General features: G+C 44.2%; 1 protein-coding gene across 1 annotated transcript in view; it reads right to left on the bottom strand.

The window, feature by feature from the left end:
• Positions 1-23,407, bottom strand: part of fbxl16 (F-box and leucine-rich repeat protein 16) — a 44,583-nt gene extending 21,176 nt beyond the window's left edge. Inside the window, exon 1 of the mRNA XM_029509257.1 lies at positions 23,338-23,407. The gene's annotated coding sequence lies outside the window, so the exon portion shown is untranslated. The remainder of the gene's footprint in view (positions 1-23,337) is intronic.
• Between the last annotated feature and the right edge of the window lie 2,039 nt (positions 23,408-25,446).

A 25,446-nucleotide genomic window follows, 5' to 3' on the forward strand; every position in this document is an offset into this window, starting at 1 on the left:
GGAGGGTGCTGACCATCCATTTCTGGTCTGGACCGACCACAAAAATTTGGAATACATTCGAGGGGCCAAATGACTGAACTCAAGACAAGCCAGGTGGGCTCTATTCTTCACCCGCTTTACCTTCATCATGTCTTATTGCCCAGGTTCCCGCAACATCAAGCCTGATGCCCTCTCCCGGCAATTCGAGCAGAAGACCACCCCCGGGATGCAGCTAATATCTTACCCCCCAACTGTGTGGTCGGAGCGGTGAATTGGGACATTGAGAGGGATGTCCAGAGTGCCCTCCCAGGTATCCAGATTCCTGATGGCTGTCCCCTCGGTCGGCTCTTCGTCCCAGGCCCACTCTGTTCCCAAGTTCTACAGTGGGGACACTCTTCCCTACTGAGCTGTCATCCTGGGGTGACTAGAACTCTGAGCTTGATCACACTGGTGGCCCTCCCTACAGGAGGATGCCCGAGAATTTGTCTCTGCCTGTCCTGTCTGTGCCAAGGTCACCTGCAGCCCTCCAGCTGGACTTCTGACCTGCCCTGCCTGTTCCACATCGGCCATGGTCTCATATATATCGATGGACTTTGTCACAGGTTTGCCTCCCTCAGAGGGTCAGACAGTGGTCCTCACAGTCATTGTGCTCAGCTCTGCGGTGTATCACCTCCCAGTATCCTTCCAGTTGGTCCCTGCAGTTCCTCTGGGTGGAGTATGCCCACAACTTGCTCTCAGTGGCATCCACGGGCATGTCACCCTTCCAATGTGTCTACGGCTACCAGCCTCTGCTGTTTCCTGATGTTGAGGGGCAGGTTTCTGTCCCATCAGCCCAAGCTCTGGTTTGCCGTTGCCACCTCACCTGGAAGAGAGCCCGGGCAACTCTACTGCACACCAATGCAGGATACCAAAGGGCTGCTGACCGTCATTGTACCGCAGCTCCTCCCTATTATGTGGAACAAAAGGTCTGGCTCTCCACCCGTGACTTACCTATTCAGGGGGAGTGCCATAAACTGGGTCCCAGATTTGTGGGCCCATTCCTGATCTCCAGGATCATCAGCCCAGCTGCTGTTCGTCTTCGCCTCCCTCGCTCTATAAAGATCCATCCCATGTTTCACGTATCAGGACCTACGTTGAGAAACCTGTCAGGACCAGCCGTCTAGTGGGTTAGGGTTAAAATCTTGTGTTCCATACAGTTGTTTGCCATTTACTTCCCCTCTTTGCTCTTTTTCCCGCCATGAGTTGATTCCTAATTTGTTTCACCTGTGTCAGTTCCTGTGTAATTAAACCCCGCCTCATTCCCCATGTCTCTGCCAGATTGTCTTTGTTACCTCCTGTGTGCTAAGCTCTCTCGCATACCCAGTTGTTTGCTCCCAGTGTATGACTGGAGTGTTTTTTGATATTTGATTCTTCTGCCTACTCCTTGCCTGTTTTGTCTGCCTGATCTTGCCAGCCTTTTTGTGTACAACCACTGCCTCCATTGTCCATAGAAAACACAACATTAGTTTTACAACAAACCTATTAATTTTGTATGGCAAATTCCATATACACAAATGCAAACACTCAAAAGCTTCACCTAACTTTAAAAGTTTCTTACCTGAATTTAAAAAGTACATGAAATCCCTTACACTAATTGACACTAATTTGACACTAATAGAATTCCTGAGAACCAAAGACTTCAATGGCTGTGGTTCATGAGAAAGGTAAGTCCACTGGTGGACCCTCATCCTCAGGAGCAGAGGAAGGCCCGACAGTTGGGGTCCTATGGCAAGGAGAGCCCCTAATGATGCTGCTGATCGAGGATGTGATGAGCAGGAAGCCAAGATCTCTCCTTAGGACCATAGCCCTCCCAGTCAACAAGGTATTGGATGCCTCTTCCACGTTGAGGGGAGAGGATGATGTGGTGCATAGCGTAGGTAAGTCCTCCATCGATGAGACGATGGGGCCCAGGTCCGACAGCAGTGATGGAGGAAGGCTTTCACTGAGGGCCAGGAGGCTTCCCTTTCCAAAGCTGGGAAGAGAGGTGGCTGGTATCCGTAGGTGTACTGGAATGGAGACAGACCAGTGGCGGAGCTGGTGAGCATGTTGTGGGCATATTCCACCCACAACAGATGCTTGGACCAAGAGGATGGGTTCTGGGTCACCATACACCGAAGGACTGTCTCCATATCTTGGTTCATCCTCTCAGTTTGGCTGTTGGATTTTGGATGAAAACCAGACGACAGGCTGGCAGTGACTCCCAGCAGACTGCAGAACTCTTTCCAGAACACAGAAGAGAATTGAGGCCCTCTGTCTGAGACCACATCCACAGGAATGCTGTAGAGGTGGAAGATGTGGTCAAGGAGCAGCTGCGCAGTCTCTTTTGCTGAAGGGAGCTTAGACAGGGGCACGAAGTGAGCCATCTTAGACAAGCGGTCCACGATGGTCAGCATGACCGTATTCCCATCTGATGGTGGCATACCTGTGACAAAGTCCACGGAGATGTGGGACCAGGGAAGATGTGGCACAGGGAGGGGCTGTAAATGACCGGATGGAGGTTGGTGAGAAAGTTTGTTCTGGTTGCAGGTTGGGCAGGCATCGTTGTACTTCTGGGTGTCAACCTCTAATGTGGGCCACCAGAAATGTTGCTGGACGACATCCTGTGTTCTCTTAAACCCCTGGGTGGCAGGACAGCTTCAAAGCATGGGCCCAATGGAGTACATCTGTCAATGTCATAATTTACCTCGGCTGGTGAGACGTGCAGAGAGAAAAAGGCACATGCACAGAGCTTCTGGGTAATGGCTGTTTGCTGGGACAGGACAGCCACAACTCCAACATCAACTCCCACCTCCACAAAAAAATGCCTAGTCTGGGGACTTCCAGAAGGGGTGTAGAGCTGAAGCAATCCCTCAGGATCTGGAAGGCTGCATTGGCAGACTGGGACGAGTGAAAGGGAGTCTTGGAGGATGTCAGGGCGGTGAAAGGAGCAGCAACTGAGCAAGAGTTCCAGATGAAGCATCTATAAAAGTTGGCAAAGCCCAGGAAATGCTGCAACTGTTTACAAGTCTCTGGTATAGGCCAAGACATTACTGCTCTGATCTTAGCAGGATCCATTTCGAGGCCACAATGTGGTTTTGAGGCCATGATCTAACCCAGAATGGATATCGATTGGATGTGGAACTCACTCTGCCTTAACAAATAGGGAATTCTCCATGAGGCGCTGTAGGAAAGTCTGAACATGGTGGATGCTATCCTCAAGGAAACTGGAGAAGAACATGTTATCTAGATAGACAAAAGCATTCTTGTTAATCATGTCTCGAAGGACATCATTGACCGAGGCATGGAAGACTGCTTGGGAATTGGTGAAGCCAGATGTCATCACCAACTACTCATAATGTCTGGTAGGGGTGTTGAAGGCAATCTTCCACTTGTCCCCCTCCCTGATGCGGACAAGGTGATAGGTGTTATGGAAGTCAAGTTTGGTGGAAATAGTGGCACCTTGAAGCAACTCAAAGCCAGAGGAAATACAGATTCTTTATGGTGATTTCATTGAGTCCCCTGTAATTGATGCAGGCGCGCATGGTTTTGTCCTTCTCCCCTGTGGGAGAAGACTAAGGGCGAGTGATTCCAACAGCCAGACAGTCATTTACGTATGTCTCCATAGCTTCACGCTCAGGACCAGACAGGGAGAACAGGCAGCCCTTGGAACAGTCATATGGACAATAGGGGGGTATCAAATTAGCCTTAGTGTTACTGAAGACCTCCTTGAAGTTGTGCTACTCTGCCGGAACTCCAGACAGGTCTGGATAGGAACTAAGGTGCGTTGTCTGTCAGGGCATAGAGATAGATAGATAGCCTTTATTGTCCCATGAGGGAAATTTGTTTTCACAATCTATCACAAAAACATTGAATACAGAAACAAGCATCGAACAACACGAGAACACCACCACCAGAAACAGCAAAATATGGATACACACACAAGCACAAACACCATCAGACAACCAAACAGACAACTGACATATTCAGGTGGGCTGAGTCCATACAGGGTTACTGGGGAAGGTTGTTGAGTGCGGAGATGACAGACGGGACAAAGCTCTTGTTGAAGTGTGCCCATCACCATCTCAGAGTCCTGATGGTAGCAGTGTAAAGTGTGGGTGGAGAGGGTAGTCAGGGTCATTGGTTATTGCTCGTCCAAGCGCGTGACCGCTCTGAGGTTGAGCTCGGTAAGGTTGAGTGTGGGATGGTTCATGATTTTAGATGCTGTGTGTGTGATTTTTGTCAATTTGTTTCTGTTGGTGATGGACAGCATGTTTTAAAAGCAGGGTGAACAGTACAGTAGGATGGGTTGAATGATGCTGGTGTATAGCGGTGACAGAAGGTGGGGGCAACAGAGAGGGCACAGAGTTTACGTATGACTTGTAGTCTCCGTTGGGACCTTTTGTGGATTTTAGTGACGTGTTGATCAAATGTCAGTTTATTGTCTATGGTGAGTCTGAGGTACTTGAAGTGGCTGACCTGTTCAACTATTTGGTTGTAGATGGAGGTGGGGTCCAGTCCAGAGGGGGTGTACGTGATGTGTGAATGCCCATTTCCTTTGCTTTTTCTACATTGAGTTCTAAGAAGTTGTCGGTGCACCACTGAGTAAAATGAGAGATGGATAATTGATAGTCTGTGACTGAGTCTTTGTCGCAGAGCAGACCTAGGATGGCGGTATGATCGAGTACTTGAAGTATGTGGTGAGGCAGTCATTTGTGTAGAGAGTGTAGAGAAAAGGGCTGAGGACACAACCCCGCGGAGCTCTGCTGTTGGTGATGACGATTGATGATGACGATTGATGTGAATGTGCTTATCCTTACAGCCTGTGGTCTGTCAGTGAGAAAATAGTGAATCCAGCGGATGAGGTGTGGAAGAACGTTGAGGTGACGGAGTTTCTTGATCATCTAGTAGCGTTGGATTGTATTGAAGGCCGAGCTGAAGTCTATGAAGAGGATGAATGCAAAGGTGCCAGGTGATTTCAGGTGTTGAAGGAGGGGTGTACGAGGTATGCTACAGCATCCTCTGTCCCCCTACTGGCCCTTCCGGGGGAGGACATTGAGCAGCTCCTCACATGTGGCAGCGTGGTTTTGGGTGTCAAACCGCATTTAGAAGGAGTTCAAAGTAGCAGCAAAGGTAGTGGAATCTGTGATTGTGGAGTGAGTTTGAGTGGGTAATTGACTGGCGAGAATCTTTACTTTATGGAAGGCTTGTTTGGTGTTCATGGGACTGAATTCCTGCTCTAGCTTGTCCTTGTATTTGTGCTTGGTCCTGATGATATCAATTTTTATTTGTCTATTGAGTGAGTTGACAGCAGACCAGTCGTTGTGTTGGGAAGCCTTGTGTTTTTCCCTTAAACTGTTTTTAATATGATAATTGATCCAGGGTTTGGAGTTGGGATATCTTCTGACAGTTCTGATATGAATGGTGCATGAGATACAGAAGTAAAGTAGTCTGTGATCACTGACACCCTGTGATGTGAAAAATGCCCCAATCTGTGCAGCCACAGCATCTGTGAACCCTGTAGTTGTGGAATGGCAACCTCAGACCAGAGGGCAGCACGGTGGATGTGTGGCTTGATGCGTTTCATTTCCGGTTTATGGTGCGGTAGCAGGAAGACAACATTGAGATCCAAGTAGCCGAGTGGTGGGTGTGCATGAGTGATAAACGCATCCAAAATGCCATCTTGTGGCTTCAAAATGGCAGCTCACAGGCTGCTGCTGTTGTGTAATGGTCCTAAGCACCTCCTCCCTTGCATCTCTTCACTTGCATAAATAAATATATAATACTATGGATAGTAAAAGTAAAACAATCAAAAGGTGAGTAAAAAGTCCATTGTTTGGCCCCAAAAACTAATCTCACCGCAATGAGGAAAAAGGTTTTATTTGTTCAGTTGAACTAGCCTATATATAGGCTATACAAGGGCCTCTATCGATACTGCAGATTATCCTTTGGAAAAAACATCAACCCCAACTGTTTTCCAGCACCCAATGGATATAGAGTTGCCTGTCTGGAGTCCAATGCTATTTGGATGATATGTCACTCAAAAAACAGAGGAAGAGCATAGCTATAGAAACAACAACAGCAGCAGCAACACTATTAACATGTGGAAGAGACGACAAATACAGCAACAACAATATCAACATAAACTCTGAGAGAGCAGGGTCTTCCAGGCAATGTGAGTTAAGGACCTTGTATATATGTGTGTGTGTGTGTATGCATAAGCTATGGTTTGTCATCAGATGCTGTGGATAGCTGACTGCAGCTGATATGGGGCCCCGGAACAACATGCCCCCAGCCCTGGATAGCAGGCAGGTCAGGACCGAGCCACCAGGGCACCTAGGAACCCAGAACACAGGAGGCAGCCCACAAAGTGACAAAGGAACCAAAGGACCCCAAGCACGTCAGGCACACCTTACACAGTACAAGCCTAGGGGCACGGAGCCCTCCAGGCCAGAAACACGACCAGGCCCCCAGCAAGGGCCCCGCCAGACACTGGCGATGCCAACACCAACCCACACCCCACACCTGGACTGGGTAAGCTGCAGCCATATGCTGCCCCCGGACAGAGCTACCCTCGCACTCCCCCATCCATTCCGCCCAACCCCCCTCCCCCAAATGGAAAAAAAAAAGAAACACCCACCTCCTCCACTCAAACAGGGGCCGAGCTCTCGTCAAGTGCGGACCCAGGCCTAGGCCTAGTAAGACCATCAGAAAAGGGTCAAGGCCTGCAACCAACCCCACCCCCCCCCCAAGATATGGATTTATGGAATTTCTTTTGAGCCAAAGCATTCAAACAAAACTTTTAAAATATCAAAAATTATTCCATACCCTGAACCGCAGCCCAACACTGGTGCAGACGGCGACAGGGTCAGCAATGGGCCCACACCCTGCCCCAGCTGCCTCCCTCATCCCAACATGGATGTAGGGTGCATGTTATGTGTGGGAGTGTAGATGTGATGGCGTGGATGACTAGGATGCAATTAAAATTGGGGAGGCAGGCAGAGTCTCCCAATACACCACCATTCATTCCCCCAAGCCCTTGATGTCTACGTTGTGATTAAATTGGGGGTCCAGCCCCTCAAGGCCTAGTGTCACATAAGATGGGGTAGATGATGGGACAGAGAGGCGAAGAGAGGGTGAAGCATGGGCCAGTCCCGCAGGGGGCCAGCTTCCAGACTAGCCCTGTTGGCCATTGCCACTGCTGCTCGCAACAACAGGGAGCCCACCCCAACTGGTCTGGGGCCACCAGACCACCGCCCCCTTACAACAATCTTCAGGCCCCACACAGGCATTCTATCCTTGGCTGCTAGCCACATGCAAAAATGGGCCTTATTGTTGTCTGTTGTCTGACATTAAGTACCAAACGTTTGAGTTGCATGCTAGTGCAGAGGGCCTGTCCAGGTTGCCCCTACCTGTGGAACATGGGGGGTCGCAGCAGGCCAACACCTTCAAATTCAGGCAACTGGAGGAAGCTCCCAACACATTTGCTCAAGTGAGATGACACCAGAAGTGTACTTTCAAAGCTGCTGGATGTGGTGATGAACGGGGAATATGGGGATCTTCCAGGGCTAAAACCCTATATGAGAAGTGTAGGTAGGACGTCTCCTACGGGGGCGCAGAGTGATTCTTCCACCAGTGCTGAGGAAAAGGCTACTGCAGCAGCTGCATGCATCCCACTGTGGTATGGTTTGCATGAAAGAGCTTGCCAGAAGCTACTTCTGGTGGCTTGGTGAAAAACACATCCAAGATACAATAAGTGCATATTTGTGAAGGCCAGGAGATAATATTAGGATGTTTTGATTTGATGAATGATGCAATGGAAAGGAGAGCTGGGTTGAATTTTGACTGTACACCATGGACAGTATATAAAAACTATGTATGCAATTTTTTTATGAACAGCATTGCATTTTCGTTTATATTAATTCATCTATTTATTTATTCATTTATCACAGGTCCCGGAACACAGTTCCGGAACGTTGCAACCCACTTTAACCCCTGTATGTACAACATATTGCATTTTCCACTTTGACAGTCATGTGACAGTACATTCCTGTTAACAGCCTTCTGTACCCACTGGGCTCCACCAACATTGTTCAAATGAAATAAATGAGTGATAACAGTCCACTGGACCTGCTCGTATGTTTAGTAGGGCCCTACCAGACTATTTATTTGGGACAGCCGTGTGACGATAACACCAATTGAATAGCTTAGCTTCAGCTGGCGTCTTCACTATGGCAATGGTCCCAAATGTAGCCTTCTGCTAACATCCAAAAACCCCATTGAATTCTCAGAATCAGAGAGGAAATAATAAAACTGGTGACCATAATGTTAACCAATGATATTGTTGCGCTATCCAGGACACTTTTGTGTTTATGTGTCAAGAAATGTTAAAGATGTCATTGCAATTGACAGTGAGGGCAGCGGGTCCTCTCCGGTCTGCCCACTGACTGGCCTGATAAAATTAAAATATAGAAATAGAAACAAGGATTTAATCTTGTGATTACATGTTAATTCATGTATTAGTTATAGTTAAAAAATTACTAAGAAATGTAAAAAAAAAAAAAAAAAATAACACGACTGACGACCTGATAGCTGAAATTTTTGCCTTCTGATTTAGTCTTGGAGACTCTAGGAACCTCAAGTAAACATCCAGAGAGCAAAGTGGCCTACTAGGACTGTAAGGAACTATGAGCTCTCTGTGATGGAGCTTGGTCATTACAGTTTTTCTCAATTGTTTACACACAAATACTGGTACTTGAGACATGATGGCCACAACATGTAACTCATGCATCAACCCCGATGTTTTTGAGCAATGGATGCAAACATTGTAAACAGAGGCAGATCCAGAGTCAGAGGAATGAGAGTAACAGGGGGAGGACGAGGAAGGCCAAGGGACTGTAATCTCTGAGATCCAAGCCAATTTGGTTGACCATGTGGACAACCATGGTCTAACAATGAGGGAGGCTGGGCAAAGAGTACAGCCAAATTTGAGCATTGTGATATAATTATGTGCAGGTAAATCCTATACAATCCAACAATTAATGCATACTCTCAATACTGTATAAATTATACATATATCAGTATTGTAATCATAATGATTGTGCTTCACAATAGTGACCACTCCATGTCTAGTTCTGATATTGTCATGTGTGCTTTAGAGAGTCCTTGAGCTAGAGGTGGCTGCAGTGGAGCACCAGTTCATCTTATTGAAGTTCCTGGCCGGCACAGAGTGTACAGCAATTACCCACCACAGTGTCATTCACCACCTTACTACCCTTGGCCCCTACAATACTGCACATCTGATCACATTCTTGGACACCCTTCACAACACACTCATTCTACCAGATCCAGATGCATGTGGGGATATCGCAGGTGAGGCTTTTCACAGCTAGATTCGCCATGCCAAGAGATATTTCCCCCACTGATTGGCCAGGGAAAACATCGTTTGTGATATGGATGAGGTGCTGTAGCTCAACCAAAACAGAAGAGAGGTAGAGAGGATGTAGCATAGTTTTTTGTTTTTTACTGTAACTGTATACAGTAAATTCTTCTGTTTTGTATGTAGACCGCAATTTATGCAACTTTGTGTTGGTTGGGATCTACACTTTATTTTTGTGGGAAAAATCTAATATATTTGTATGTTCTGAGTATAAAAACAATATTCAAAAATATTACATGCAACAAACTTATGTATGTACTGTCTCTAGTAAGTGTAACACTGAATAAAAAAAGGCCTGGGTCATTATGATGAATGGAGAAGACGTGTTTTCCATGCATCATATTGTTTTACATTGAGCACATCAGTGTTAAACTGGTTCTTATAAATATCTGGCATATGATGGTTTCATTTTGCAGGCGAATTGAGGTGTTTTGCCCATTGTGTGTGTTTTTTGATATGTGTGTAGAGTTCCGTGAGTATGAGGGATTCTTTCAGAAATTGGGTGTAAACAATCGAGAAAAACTGTAACTGGGCACAGAGAGACACACACCGAAGCGGACTTCTCAGATGAAATCACAGCTGCCTCTGACACTTTCAGGAGGAGGCTTTTATCAGCTTGGGAGAAGGACCAGGCAATCTTGCGATTGGCGGCCGGGATCATCAACAACAAAAGGTGAAGGACAGCCACAGACGAGAAACACTGGGCACCAACACAGATGGGCGGTCTGAAGGCGTGGCCTGGGGGGGGGGACTCACCCAGAGAGGTGGATGACAGGTCAATCAGCCTTAATTGCCAACAGAATAAGTGACTGCACCACAATAAAACACAAAAATAAAAAGAATTGTCACCCTGCAGGCCATAACAAATTCAGACAGGGTGAAAGTCCTTCAGCATGAATATGTGGAGATAAGTTTTGTTCACTGACTGTAGTATTGTACCTTTAACTGTACTTTTAACTGTGCCTTACTGTACATGTAATTTTACTGAACAGCAGACCTACAGTATATTGATCTACACAATGTGATCTTTTGCTAAATTACAGAGAGTTTTGCAAAAGCATGTCCCGCATGAGTTTATATACATTGATGAAGCGGGATTTGACAGTAAGAAGAAGGAAGAAGAAGAAACATAATTGGCTACAGGGCTATTGTCAATGTAGCTGGGCAACGTGAGGGTAGCATTACCCTTTGTGCTGCCATTACACAGAATGGGATACTCCACCGCCATGCCAATTTGGGTCCTTGCAGCACTGATCTCACTCTTACATTTTCAGACAGATTATACAATATTATCACAGCAGAAAACCAAAGGGACCAGATGCAATACATTGTTGTCTAGGACAATGCATCTTTCCATCATTCTGCTCTGGTCCAAAACTGTTTTCATCAACACCCACAATTTACTGGGGGGTCCAGATGCAGTGTTACAGGGGCACTGTGGACCCACCACAGACCAGCCTTTGGCTAGTTCAAATCATATTTATCAGAAAGATATCACTTTGTCCATGATAAAAGTGACTCATCATACAATTTAATCATGGAGTTCCACAGGGTTCTCTCCTTGAATCAGTCCTTTTCCCCCGATATATGCTTCCTTTATGCAATGTTATCCCAAAGGCAGCATCAATTTTCACTGTTATGCAGATGATACTCTGACCTTAATGGCCAAGCACCAGTGATCCCCTTAGCTCAATATATATATATATATATATAAAGAAATGGAACTAATCAGCTAGTCAGACCTGAAACTTTTTACACCTTAAAGAAGCATTATCTGATCATTTAACCTCTCTGGTCAGCAATATTTAGTCCTCCAGCTCCACTGACAAGAATCTTGGCGTCATTTTATCAGGACATTTCAGGTCTTTTATCCCTTGGATAAGACAAGTCTCTAGGACAGCCTCCTTTCACCTACACAATATTGCAAAGATCAGAAACATCCTGTCTCAAAAGGATGCAGAAAAGGTAGTGGATGCATTTGTTACCTCCAGACTAGAGCATTGTAATTCATTGCTATCAGGATGTCCCAACAATTCTCAGAAAAGCCTTCAGTGCATTCAGAACACTACTTTCATATTAACAGGAACTAGAAAGAGATCACATTTCTCCTGCGGGGCAGCACAGTGGCATAGTGGTTAGCGCAGTTGCCCCACAACAAAAGGTTGTGGGCTCGGTTCCTGGGCCTGGGGCTTTTCTGTGCAGAGTTTGCATGGGCTTGCATGAGTATTCTGCTTTCGTCCCACTGTCCAAAGACATGCATGTTTAGGCAAATTGACTCTAAATTGTTTGTAAGTATTAGTGTGAGTGGCTGTTTAGTGTGTACCCCGTCCTAGCCCAATGGATAGCTAGGATTGGCTCCAGCACCACCGCAACCCAGACATTGGATGAATGAATGTGTTCAAATCTTGACGATGCCATCCCTCTCAAAAACAAAGTAAGAGGAGGCTGGCTCCCTGGTATAATTTTCAAAATCCGTGCCTTAAAGCAGACATCAAGGAAATTAGAAAGAACTTGCCATTCCATTAAGTCAGAAGAGTCTCACAGAGCCTGGAAAGATAGCTTAAACATTTATAAAAAGGGTTAGGGTTAGGGTTAGGGTTAGGAGTGCTAGAAGATCATATTACTCAGCACTAATAGAAGAAAACAAGAACTACTCCAGGTTTCTCTTCAGCACTGTAGCCAGGCTGTCAGAGAGCCATAGCTCAGTTGAACAAGTGATCCCCTTAGCCCTAAGCAGTGATGATTTTATTAACTTTTTTACAGATAAAATCCTCACGATCAGAGAAAGAGTTTATCAGCTCTTACCTACATCAGACAATAATCTGCTACTGAATACAGCAACTCCTGATTCAACGGCAACGCCTCTTGTACATCTGGAATCATTCTCATGACAGTCTAATCAGCATGGGGTTGTGACTGGACACTGATTCCTGTGACATGTCAAACTACTGGAAGTCACAACTGCTGCAGTTGATTCACAAGTATAAACATGTTCTCAAGATCAAAGCTTAACTGTGGTGTAGCAAAACATGGAATCACCCTTTCCTGCTCTGAGATAACAGGATGTTTATTGCAGCACTGGATCTCCCAAAAGGCAATTAAAAAAAAAGCAATTTAGGTGACTTGCTAAATGCACCCCGTCTGCCCTTTCTCTGGATTCATAAAACACTTAAAATGTCTTCTTAGAATAAACATTTGAGTTAGGTCAATCACCAGGGAGTCCCAAATCTTCAAGAGGAGACAAGATTTATACAGAGCAGATCCTCAGGTGACCCGTTCATAGCCTCTTGTCTGACACCATAAACATTGCAATCACTGACTTTCAGGGACACCGCTTCCTCAGCACTTAAACCTTCTAATATTGAAAACTGAATGTTTTCGTTGTCCCCAATATCAGCATGTTATACCTGGTCAGCCCATAAGTGCAGACAAGTGCTCTTAGATATAGAAGAGCAAGAGATTATTCACAAGTCCAATAGAGAGTGGGCCTTTCCGCTTTCACATCTGTGGAAGAAAAATTGAGATGTCAGGATATGTGTAGACTATTGCCAGTTGAGCATAAGCACAATCAAGGATGCACATCCTCTGCCTCATCAACAAAACTGCCTAGCAGCTCTGGGAGGTAGTGCTGTTTTCAGTGTAATGGACTTCGACTCTGGGTTTTATAGCATCGCCATGACAGATGAGGACAGAGTGGACAGCTTTCACTACTTCCATGGGATTCTACGAGTTCAACAGGCTTCCTCAGGGACTATGTAGCAGGCTGACCAAACGTCCTCTTTTCCCCAGTCATGTCTAATTTTTACATCCCGGGCGTTCAGGGGTTTTTTATTAATTGATGATGATGTCCAGTTTTCCTTCTGTGTGTGTATATGTTTGTGCCCCCCCTCCCCCGGTTGCCATTTTTTGGGTTAGTGTGTGTGATGTAATCCCCGAGAGGCTGCCCTGTGGGCAGATCTCCAAAACTCACAACAAAAAAGCAGCAGACACCAGCGGTGCACCCAAACTGTTCAAGATGCCGAAGCGAAAATACACGTTCACAGATGAACTGAGAAAAAAAACTCTTTACCAGTTTACCAACCTGGTCGGGACACATGGGAAGCTGAGTGCACTGTGTGCAAAGCTGGTACATATGTGTGCATGTCCAATAAAGGTGCCAGGGACCTCACAGCTCATATGGACAAAGAGAAACATAAAAAGGCAGTGCAAGGTCAGTAGTTCAGCTTTGTGAAATCCGGAAAAACAGAGGATGCTGTAAATGCAGCAAAGGGTGTGTTGGCATTTCATATTGTGAAACACCACCACAGCTACAGGTCTATGGATTGCACTAGTTCCTTGTTAAAAATGGCATTTCCAGACTCTGACACTGCCAAGAAGTTAAGTAGTGCCCGCACTAAGACCAAAGCCATTGTGAACGGTGTTACACTGAAACACTGGCAAAAAAATTTGTCCAAAAAATATATTGCATTTACTGGCGACAACTGCAACACAAATTGTAACACAAAAAAGAAGAGTGACCTCTTCTTTGGAAATCAAAATATGGTCACCCTACTATGTAGTCACTCAGCAATTTTTATGCTTCTCATGTTGGGCATATTTGGCAATCAGAACTTGATCTTGCTCTGTATCTTGGACAATATGCTTGTTTATGCCCCCAATGAAGCAGAAGCACTTAGGAGGCTTGAAACAGTCTTCAGTAAGCTGTGAGTTCATCGACTGACGGTTACTCCCAAAAAGTGTCAGCTTATTCAGGAGTAGTGTGAGGTTCTTGGGACAGGTTGTGGACAAAAATGGTATAGCAACTGACCCCGACAAAGTGAAAGCTATCACTTCTTTGACAGAATGTGACCTTATGACGTTGGATGGTGTCACACCCTCCCAGAAAAAGATCCAAGTCTTTCCTAGGTATGGTCATGTACTATCAGCAGTTGATACATGACTGTTCCTGCATAGCTAAACCCTGATCACAATGACGGCTGCACCCAAAGGGAAGACAGGAAATGTACAAGGTGAATCTGTGTTCAGAAAGCTGCATGTGAGTGACTGGAATGACTGCTCATTTGAACAGTTGTCACAAATTGGCTAAAGATATGTGACAAAGAGAGGAGGTCAAGTGTTAGTGTCAATAAAAATGTTTATTGTAACTTACAGATGGTACTGGTTAAAAATGGACACTTCACTCGCAGGGCGTGAGATTCACGCTTTGCGTGAAATGTATGTTACAACTGTAGTCAGTAGGAGGCAGCATAGTACTGAGATGCAGCTCAATAGATTTTGAGCCAATTCCACATTTGACCACAATGTAGGTGCAATGGAGAGTGGCAATATGAATGCTGTTATTAGCAACTGTGGTAGCGAGAGCTCGAGAGTGAATGAAGAGCAGGACCGCTACCAGTAAAAAAAGCCGGTGAATCAGATCAGATAAAACTTTATTTTTCTGATTGTTTCACAGTATTTTATACAGACAGTTAGTTTAGTTATTCAACTTTTTGTTAAATTTTTATTTTGTTAACAGGAAAAATTTTAATTGCAGATCCACAAAAGCGGATAGAGAAACAACTACGCACAGTCTACAGTAGTTTCAAAGTCCAAAGAAGTATATTTGTTGACAAGAAATTATTCAAATCAGTTCCTGAATTCATAGAGGATGTTTACTCAATGAAAAAAAATGTATAAAGATCAGTTTTTACAATCGTACAAAACAATTCTGTGAACTGAAAAGGAATCATAAAGCTGCTTGCGTGAACACATGCACGCACGTGTGTGAGTGAGAGTGCTTCATTTGGAACCAGTTTTCTTGTTCTTGAGTGACTCCAAGCTGAACTGCTATGAAAGAAGGGGCCAGGGCTCACCTTTTGTCTGACAATGTACAGAAGGCTACTGTACTTAAGGAGGTGCTAATGTAAGCTAATAGCTTTCATTAAAGCCGAGGAGAGTAAAAAACCATCCAGACCAACCAACCAGATCAATAAAACCTTATTTTTCTGATTGTTTCTCAGTGGTTACGTTCAACAGCACAAATAAACTCTGCAGCTTAAATATGGACATTAGTTGTTTTTCTGTTTGCTTGTTTGTTTGTGTGTTAACTGGTAAAATAATCCCAACCTGAATTATTGTGCAAAAATAATTATTATGACAATAATAAAAAATATTGCGAGTATTTTGCTAAGTCTAGGATGGCTGTTTAACACACAAACTCCCCCTGTCTCATCCAACAACTGGACAGTTTCAATAGGCAGCCTGAGGCAATGCTCAGGACAGCACACGTTTTCCGACTCTCCTGTCCTACTTGTTACCCATCTCCTTGCCCTCTGCCCATTGTCATTTACAAACACACACACACACTAAAAAAAACCCACCACACCTTCCTTTTGTTTAGTCAATGAGCCTAAGTTGTTGTTAATTTCATTAGCATACAGAAAAACTTCGCTAGAAGGTTTTTAGTCTTTCTACTCCTCTTTATCTGAGACTAATTGTATTTCTGTGCTGTTTAATCTAATTTAAATGTAATAGTTTGTAAGAAACGTATTAGAAAGAAACAGCCTACTGTATAATAAAATACAGTATACACAACAGTGCTTTGACCATGCTACATTGTGACTATTTCACATTACAATATACATTATTGTATGGTCACCGATGAAACTGAAACACCGTCATGTGACAACTTCTATTCCGCTTACTTCTGGAGTAATTCTGCCCCCCACCCCTCGTCCATGTTTACTGCTTCCTGTTGCTGTCTTACGGCGGTGTCCTCATGCTCAAATATGTCCCCTGGTGGTTGTTTGGGCACATTGCAGCATCTAATGAAAACACAATTTCTCCTCCTCTAAAAAGATGTGTGAATTACACCAGAATCATGCAGTTGTGTTACACACACACACATATATATATATATATATATATATATATATATATATATATATATATAAATATATATAGATAGACACCTACAGAATAGGTCCCAAACTATCATCAACAATACATCAACAATACATTACCCGAAGTTGACTAAGCAGTGCTGCACTCCTTCCAGACTGCATCCTCCAGCACATCCCTCCGTCCTCACCAACCCAGCAATGCTGGTACCAGAGGAGCAGTTTAAGGGGAGTAACAACCGAGAAATGAGCAGAGGAGAGCCTGGAAATGAGACACAGTATGCAATTAAATGAACTAAGGGCCCACGGGGGCCCAGGACAGCGCATCTGCAATTACATTGTCTGTCCCCTTAATATGATATGGTGCTGCCAACACTGGAGCTGAACACAGCAAAGCTTTCACACTATCAAATGTATTTGATGCATTTGTTTGTTACAGACCAAACAAACTCTGCTCTGGCTTTTAGAAGGTCAGTCAATGGTGTAACCACAGAGAAAAAAATTCTTGCAAAAACTGCGAAAGTAGCCTAACAATCGAAGTGCCCAACTAGCATATCCAGATTTTTTAGCGTTTTAGAGTTTTTCAAACGGACCCACAAAACACATCATCAAGAGCAATTTCCCCGTCCCCAACTACTGGTCCAGAAATGGATGTCAAAACAGAGCCAGAAACCAAAACTGGCTTGACTGGGAAGCTCTGCTGCTGCTCTGATATAAAAGCTGAGAAGTCAGCCGGAGGAGCTACTCAACACTGGACACTCCTTTTTCCAGTGCCCCCTTGCTTGACAGTACCTACAAGTGTCCGGGAAAAAAAAAAAAAAACATGAGGTGTGGAGAGTAAGAGCATGTAGTGTATGGATGAGTGAGGCATGTGTGTGTCTGTTGAGTGCAACAAGAAAACGCCAAAACAAACCATAAGCCTCAAGTAGGGCGGAGCCTGGGAGATAGAGAGATAGACCAAACAATCAGTGGTGGTTGGCATTTATAAGCTTGGTGAAGACCTTACCAGGTATCAGCATTTTGCCTCAACAACTCTCCCTGTCTGCCAGCCCCTGCAGGAAGTCATCACATGCATCAAGGCAGGCAGAAAGGGAGAACTCATCACACAGTTGACAATTGCACTTGTGGAATCTGTCATGCTTGCTCATCCAGACTTCTGTCAGCCTATTATTCTGTCCACAGACATCCGTCAAGATGGGATGGGTGCAGTGTTGTCTCAGTTCCAAGAAAGTGAGAGTAAAGCGCAACCAGTAGCCTTTGCCAGCAAGACACTAACACACGCCAAGAGTTACTACCCTGCCCAGTGTCTAAAATTTCCAACAATGAAGTGAAGTTTTTTATAGTTTAGCCACTGGCTTAAGGGTCGGACAACAACTGCCTCACCTAAATCCTCACAAAACCCAAGCTTGATGCGTGCAAACAGATGTGGGTGGCAAAGTTGGCGCCATACAACTTCAGCATCAAGTACTATATATCCCTGGCAAAAAAAATGTGGTCACTGATGCCTTAAGCCGAGCGCCATTCATCCAGAGCCATGTTTTTCAGAGGATCTTGAAAGAGCCATATACAGTTTTGCTGGATGAATCTCAACAGGTCCAAGAGTGCACAGTCCAGGAAGCATTCAAAGTCATTGCCAACGATCAGAGCCATTTAAGCAGAGGGTGATCACATCATTCAGTCTTCATGATGATGCCAGCCATCTGGGCCAAAGCAGGACCTTGTGTCTGGTGCGACAAACCTTCATTTGGTGGACATTTGGTTTGCAAAGGACTCCAAATGGAGAAGTGCTGATGTCTCTGGTACAACAAACCTTCTTCTGGGCTGACATGGAATGAGACATCGAGACAAATGTGAAGTGCTGATAATGTGTTATGAGTAAAATGTTGGAACCTGAGGGTAGAACCAAGCTTTGTCATGATGATTCTGATTTGATTTGATTTGACCCTTTTATGTCATGTACAGCAGGATCCTAAGAATGACAGTGGACATTATGTTTCACAACGTGGAGAGAGATAATTACATCAAGGACTAGGACAGTTATGTTAAGAGAATGAGATATGACCTCAGAGAAGCTCTAATCCTGGCTCATGTCAATGAGGACCTCAGTCAGCCATGGCAAGCAGATGTGTACTACAGAGGAACAAAGGCAGTGGCACTGAGGAAGGGAACCAGGTCCTCTTGGCCAACAGGTGTGTAAGGTTGCAGGAAGCTTGCAGACCGATGAGAGTCAAGTGTCAAGACAGCAGTCTCCAAAGGCTCAAGGTGTCACACCTATCACATTAAACATCCCAGTAAACGCCAAGAGAGCGTTGTCCACAGAAACCTGCTTCTGCAATCGAACTTCTTACCAGTGGAGGTGGATGATGATGTTGAGTTGTCCTTTTTCAGTAGTTCAGAGTGAAGCCATGAACAGCTCAATAATGGGGATGGATGTGCTATGGGCACAGAGTCTCACTTTAACAGTACAGAGTGTACCCCTGGCTAAGTGGCACAGGTCACTCTGCCAAATGATTCACAAGGAAACCCAGGCACCGCAAACTCCCCTTTGGCAACCAGCCCTTGTGATAATGTGAGTGCCTGTACCAAGTCAGTACCTGAGCCAGATGAGGAGCGCAGAAACACTGTGAGCTCTGAACAAAGTGCAGACATGTCAGCATCAAGCACCATCCTCCCTTTGTGTTCAGCAGCCGATGGTAGGACCAACAGACCTACCCCAAACCCAGAAAGGCTAGGTAGTTCAGTGGTCCCCATCAGGACAAGAGTAGGCAGAATAGTAAAGCCGGATAACTAAAAAGAAGACGAATTCTGAACATGATGCCAGTTTAGTCAGTGAAACTTCAAAAACTTTATTCATATAGGGTAGTTCTTTGTGGAATCGTCTTGTTTGTTAAGTATGGGCAGTACAAATATCTTGAAAATGGTTTTAGATAAGTTATTTTGCCATCTGTAAATGGTTGTGAGGTACTTCCTTCAGTGAGTGGGCCCTTGAGGTTTGGCCAGTTTCCTTAGTTCACTTTCCCTTTTGGTGTGAGACATTCATGTTGCTATAGAGATGCATGGTTCATGGTCAACGGACAATGCTAATCTTACCAAGTATGCAGTTAATTACCTTGCAAAGTCATAGTTTTGAGAAGTTCAGGAGTAATTATGTACCTGAGTAAGTATTTTACATTGAAATGGCCTTGTGGTTAATTATTTTGTAAAATATTCTCAAAACTTATGTGCAATATTTTCTGCCTTGAAATTGAATATAATGTACTGCTTCAGCACTACTCTCACCTATATTGTTTATACTATATGTAAGTTTCTCGAAATGGTTTCAGTTACTTGTTGTCAGGGACATTAATTAGTGACGTATGCCCCACATGCTCATATGCCGAAGCTACGTTCTCCCAGCAAAACGGGACAGCTACTGATATAGTACGACATGCTTAAATAGTCTACCCAACTGTTTTAAGATAGCCAATCTAAATCTAATCTAAAAAAAAAAAAGCTGCTAAATTCACTAGAAACTGTGAGTGACAACAGTGTTTTGTGACGTGTATGAGAGCCTAAGTACTGATTTTTGATGGTTAAAAACAGTTTTAATTAACGTTAATTTTGACAGAGTTCCCCTCCAAATTTTCACACCCTTTGGCTTGCTGCAAAGAAGAAAGATCTTGCCACTCACTGTGTGTGTATGCTAGCTGTGCCCTTTGCTGATGATTTGCAGGTGTTTTCTGATGATCTGGTGTTTACTATTGTAGCTCTAAACACTTAGGGCTGCACATTTTAAAATGTAATTGGTTTAGAAATAATCTCCTTGTTGAATGGTATTTTATTTTATCCAGTGTAAACTTATGATGAATGTCATTTGAAAAGAGTACAAACTGTTTATTTGACATAGTATTATTATTTGTATTTTATGAAAGAATTAGAGAATGAGGCAGCTTCAGATATGGAAAACGAGATCTACCCACTGACTACATGTATGCCAACTGAACCTCTTTTGCTGATTTACAGAAAATAAGTGTGGAGATCCTGATCCCTGTGTGGCTTCATTCCTGCCTGCTTGAACCAATCTTAAGTCTGCTACAATAGATTGTGTTATACATTATTTCCTGGATACTGATTCTGACGGCTTCTTTCCTATTTCTCTCTCTCTCTCATCTTATCTGTATATTTGTCTCTCCCTGCTCTAAACATATTGTGCTTACAAGCTGCTTAATTCACTCAACTTTCTGTGGTTCTCCAGATGTCTGGAGGCTGTCAGAGGGAAGATGGCTGCACCTGAGAGGAGGTGTGGTTAAACTGTTAAAATGGCCTCTGACATGGAGGTCTCACTCTCTTTGTTCCTGCTGAGCAGCCAGGAAGCATGCCACATGGCGTTCATTTGGTTTAGTTGATTACTGTTATTTCATTCATTCGTTACGTCATTCGGCCATACATACTCTTCACTACTGATAACTTGCATGCAGATCTTTAATTTGGTTTGTAATCTTTAGTTTAAAAAAACTACCTTGAGAGACATTCTCTGTTGTTGCAGTCACATTCACCTTTTTGGGTGAAAAGTATTTAAGTTTTACAAGGATTTCACTTTGTTGAGGGGGGGGGGGGGGGGGGGGGCAATGTATATCTGTGTCTTTGTCTGCGTGTGTTTCTGTCCCATAGCAATGTATGAACAAAGTTAACAACATTGACTTTAACTGTGTGTATATGTGTCTGTCTGTCTGATGTGTGTGCATTAGTGTTTGTGTGCTTGTCTTACTTTATGTGTCTGTATAGTTCTAAGTGTGTCTTTGTGTCCCACAGTAATTTATGAATAAAGTGAACAACATTGACTTTAACCATGTGTGTTTCTCTGTCTGTGTGCTGTGTGTGCACCAGTGTTTGTCTGTTTGACATATACGAACAGACACACAGTGTGTGTGTGTGCATTTATGTGTGCGTCAGCATCTATGTGTTCATCTGTGTGTGTTTGTTTATGCCACTCAATATGTGTGTGTGATACAGAAAATATCTGTGTGTGAATATGTATCAGTTTTTAGTGTATGTCTGTCTGGGTGTGCATGTGTACATGTCTATATGTGTGTGTCCGTGTCAATTGATAAACTTCTCATATCAGAGAAGTTTGCACCTGCAGCTGTCCCGTGAAGCTCCGGGGTAGCTGGGATAACTGCCTGAGAATAGAGGCAGAGAGCCCAAAACAAGCTGATTTTTTACTCGGTGAAGCCTTCAAACTGAGTCAATTTTAGGAGAAAACGGTAACTCCAATGAGAAAACTGACCAGACAGTGATCGCTGAAGCAGTGCATGGTTTTTGGTTATTCTAGAACATAGTCAGACCTACAAGCAAGTAACTTTCCAAGGCTTTCGAAGGTAGCATATGTGCTCATCCAACTGTCCCAGTGTGGTAAAGGGACAAAGTAATATAACTTCTTCCAAAGTGGGGGCAAGGTGGGGTCATGTATGATGCTGACTGAAATACCATATCAGTCAAAATTTACACACAATAAAATTTAATAACTGATGGTAGTATGATCAGCCATATGAGCGAAATGCCTCAGCTCTGTAGCAATCTCCTGACTGAAGGTCATGTTGGTATCAATGGCCATGAAGACATTTTGGCATATAATAGCAGTTGTCAATTTCACCCATACAAAGAGTGTTTAGTGTCCCTCCTTATCATGTAAAAAAAAAAAAAAGATTTGCTCTAATTGGCTGACAAAAATGAAAAAACTCTGACTGGCTTCTTTTTTTTTTTTTTCAACTTATCTAGTTTTTATTCTTTGACGAAAATGACTGTTACATTTTATTTAGTTTTAGTAATCATTAATTTGTTTTGTTTTTTTGTTGTTCTTGTTTAGTTTCCATAATTAGTTTACAACCATTTTGACAAAAACATTTAACTGATGAAAGTTACATTAGACACGCACAAAATCTCCTGCTGAAACACGCAAACACCCAATTGAGTTATCCAGGCATTTTTATCATCATTGCATAGATTTGTTTCCTGTAAGGAAATTATTCTACATCAAATTGGCTGCTAGAGGTGAGAACCTTTCCTTTGTCCCATTAATAATGCAATATAAACCTAATGGAAAGCTTGGCTTAACAAAGCAACAAAGTCAGCGACTGAGCTGCACCTTGTTGAAGTGTTCTTGGACCCCTAAGGACATGTGGGACCCCAGTTTGCCTCTGATAGCTGTTCCATCAGGGTTTGAGTGTGTGGAATGAAAGCGCTGTGCGAATGGCTCGTTGTGGCACGTCATGTTAAGGGCTGCTAGTCGGGGATAAAGCTAGAAAAGCTTTGTGAAAGTGAAGCCCACTCACCCTTCAGTTCAGGGAGCAGCTGGCTAAATGCATGTGTTAGCCTCGTAGAGAGAGTTAACTTTGCAAATTCTGTTAGTGTTCACACACCTGTCTCAAAGTCTATCATGGAGTTACAGACCAATTAGATGTAGGTTTACATCTTGAATCAAACTCCCTTATGTGAGAGCTGTCAAGTGTGATGATGTCATAGTGACGTCATTTAGGGTCTCTCAGTGACGAGACTAGCTGCACAAAAGGGAGTGCGCCCCGCCCCACCAAAAAACTTTGGCTTTGCCTCCAGACAGCTGGTCACATCCACAGAAGCTCTTCTTGGAATGAACACAGAGAGATGAAAACAGCTGACAGAGTATCAGAGGGAGCTTGTCAAAACAACACTCTGAACAGAAGCGGGTTAAAGAAAGAAACTGCTGCTGTTGCAGCTGGACATATGACTGGGATGAGGTTGCGTCACTAACAGACGCTGGCGTCATTGTATTTGTTAATAATACGCAGCTCTATGCGGCTGATCAGCGCCTTTTCTCCCAGGCCCCAGCACGCACACAAAGGGCCGGAACAGCAACAGCAGCCTCTGCAGCCTCGATTGAGCAGAGAGCCGCAGTGTGCATGCTGCTCTGCCATAACCCAACACGCCTTTCTCATCACAAGCACACGCACACGCACACTGCGCCCATGGAAGCATCCTCAGCGCCTGGCCATGTTTCACAGCATCGCTTACCTTTCGGATGAAAACTCACGCAGGCATTAATCCATGATATGCCGCTGCTGCCTCTTGATCAAGTTTCTCCCAACGTTATGTCGCAGATAGGCGAAATAAATAATGAGGAGGAGGCTGCCGTACCCGGTACGTCCTATCGGTAGGCAAAAGATGCCCCCGCCGATCCCATACGAACACAGAGAGAGGCCGAATCCGGGACCACAGTACAACGACAGTCCAGCGTGAGGGAGAACCGATCCGCGGCTCGCTCCAAAATACACATAAAATCTGAGCGAGAAGCGTTTCTCTTGTGTTATCTGACGCCTCGTTCTCCTTCACAACAGTGGCCCTCTCTGTCCAGTAATTTCTCCTCCACACACGCACACGCGCACACGCAGCGCGGAGCAGCCCCTCTCATTTAAAGAGATAGGATGAGGCAGCTGGAACAGGCAGAGCCCTGAGCTGCTGTCTACCCCTTATATAACCTGATCAGCTCATCTGGGCTCTGCAGCCAGACAGGTAACTGCCCCATGTGATTGAGGTACATGTAACTGACTCACTAACAGCATGTCTGTCACTGGAGGGAAAAGGGCATATTGCGTAATATGTGAAAAATACCGGCATTTTTACTTGCAAGTGGCCACACTCCACTCCACTTTCATTATTTTGGGGAACAGGTCAGCCAGCATCCCAGCACCTGTGTTGGCGTGCAAGAGTTTACACTCTTTTAAAAGTCCGAGCTCAATCCACCTGGTTTGAAAAACTGATAAAACAAAAAACGAAAATGAAGCATGGCCATTTAGTTTTTTATTTGTTTTATTGGTTGATTGGTGTTTTTTTGTTGTTGTTGTTGTTGTTGTTGTTGTTGTTTTGTTTTTTTTTTTTTTTTGGGGGGGGGCGGGGTCTTAAGGGCACTCCAGGGGTTAGTAAGATTTTTTATATATATATCAAAAACAGCAATCAGTTTTGGATTGATTAAATATGGTTTGGGTTAAAGCAGAGGTCTCAAACTCTGGTCCTGGAGAGCTACTGTCCTGTTGTTTTAGATGTTTCCTGCTGCAACACACCTGAATCAAATGAGTGGCTCCTAAACAGACTTCAGCAGAGCTTGATTACAAGCTGATCATTTCAATCAAACTCAGGTTTTTCGCTGAGTACCCCATAACCGCTGGGGCTTATTTACAGGGGGTACTTCACTGAAAAAAGGTTGAGAACTACTGATGTAAACCATTGTAGGCTAACTCAAAGGCTAGCATCACCCCAAGTCTTTCCTGCAACCTATGCTGTAAATGTATTTAGAAATAATACATTTGAATTAATAATTAATGTGTTTTGTGTGTGTGTGTGTGTGTGTGTGTGTGTGTGTGTGTGTGTGTGTGTGTGTATATGAGCAAGCGCGACCTCATTTTAAGGGAATCACTGCCGTAAACTTGCTTCCTGGGGTTTATCCTGTTATGGGCATCACTTCACTCAGGAAGTGACGTCTTAGCTCACTGCCTCTCCTCCTCTTTCTGTGCCTTTCTCTCTGTCCAAACAGGCAGCAAGCTGGAGAGCTTTTTATTTATAGTATCCTACCGCCTGTTCAGCCTCCCACCCTGCTCCGGCACAAAGAGATACACCCACATAGACACACAAAACAAGGAACAAAGCACCCATGGACAGCCTGCATGCAATCACAACACACAGGGCTTTGCACAATAATGTCCGAATCACATGTACACACGCACACACACACACGCACGTGTGCGTGTACTCAGAATTATGTTCATTCATGCATTAATGTTTCAACAGAGACATACAATATGCACACATGAACAAATATAAAGACAAAAATGTAAAGTAGAAAATGAAGCCCAATAAAAATCAGAAACACGCCATTTTGCTCATACTGTAACATTAATAATGCAGAGCCCATAAGGAGGAAAATGAATATTCCCTGTAATGGGGAAGAAGTAGAGGGGGGAGGGACCTCCTCTCATTTATAGCTTCTATAAATTGTAGCAGGACAATTACATGTTTGTCTCTATATCCATCAAGTGTGTGTGTGTGTTTTTGTGTGTCTGTCAGTGAGAGACAGAGAGAGAGAGGACTCTCCATGCCACCATCGATACCACCATGTTGCCACTGCAA

This window comes from Echeneis naucrates, chromosome 8 (assembly GCF_900963305.1).
Source record: "Echeneis naucrates chromosome 8, fEcheNa1.1, whole genome shotgun sequence".
In the NCBI taxonomy this organism is placed as follows: domain Eukaryota; kingdom Metazoa; phylum Chordata; class Actinopteri; order Carangiformes; family Echeneidae; genus Echeneis; species Echeneis naucrates.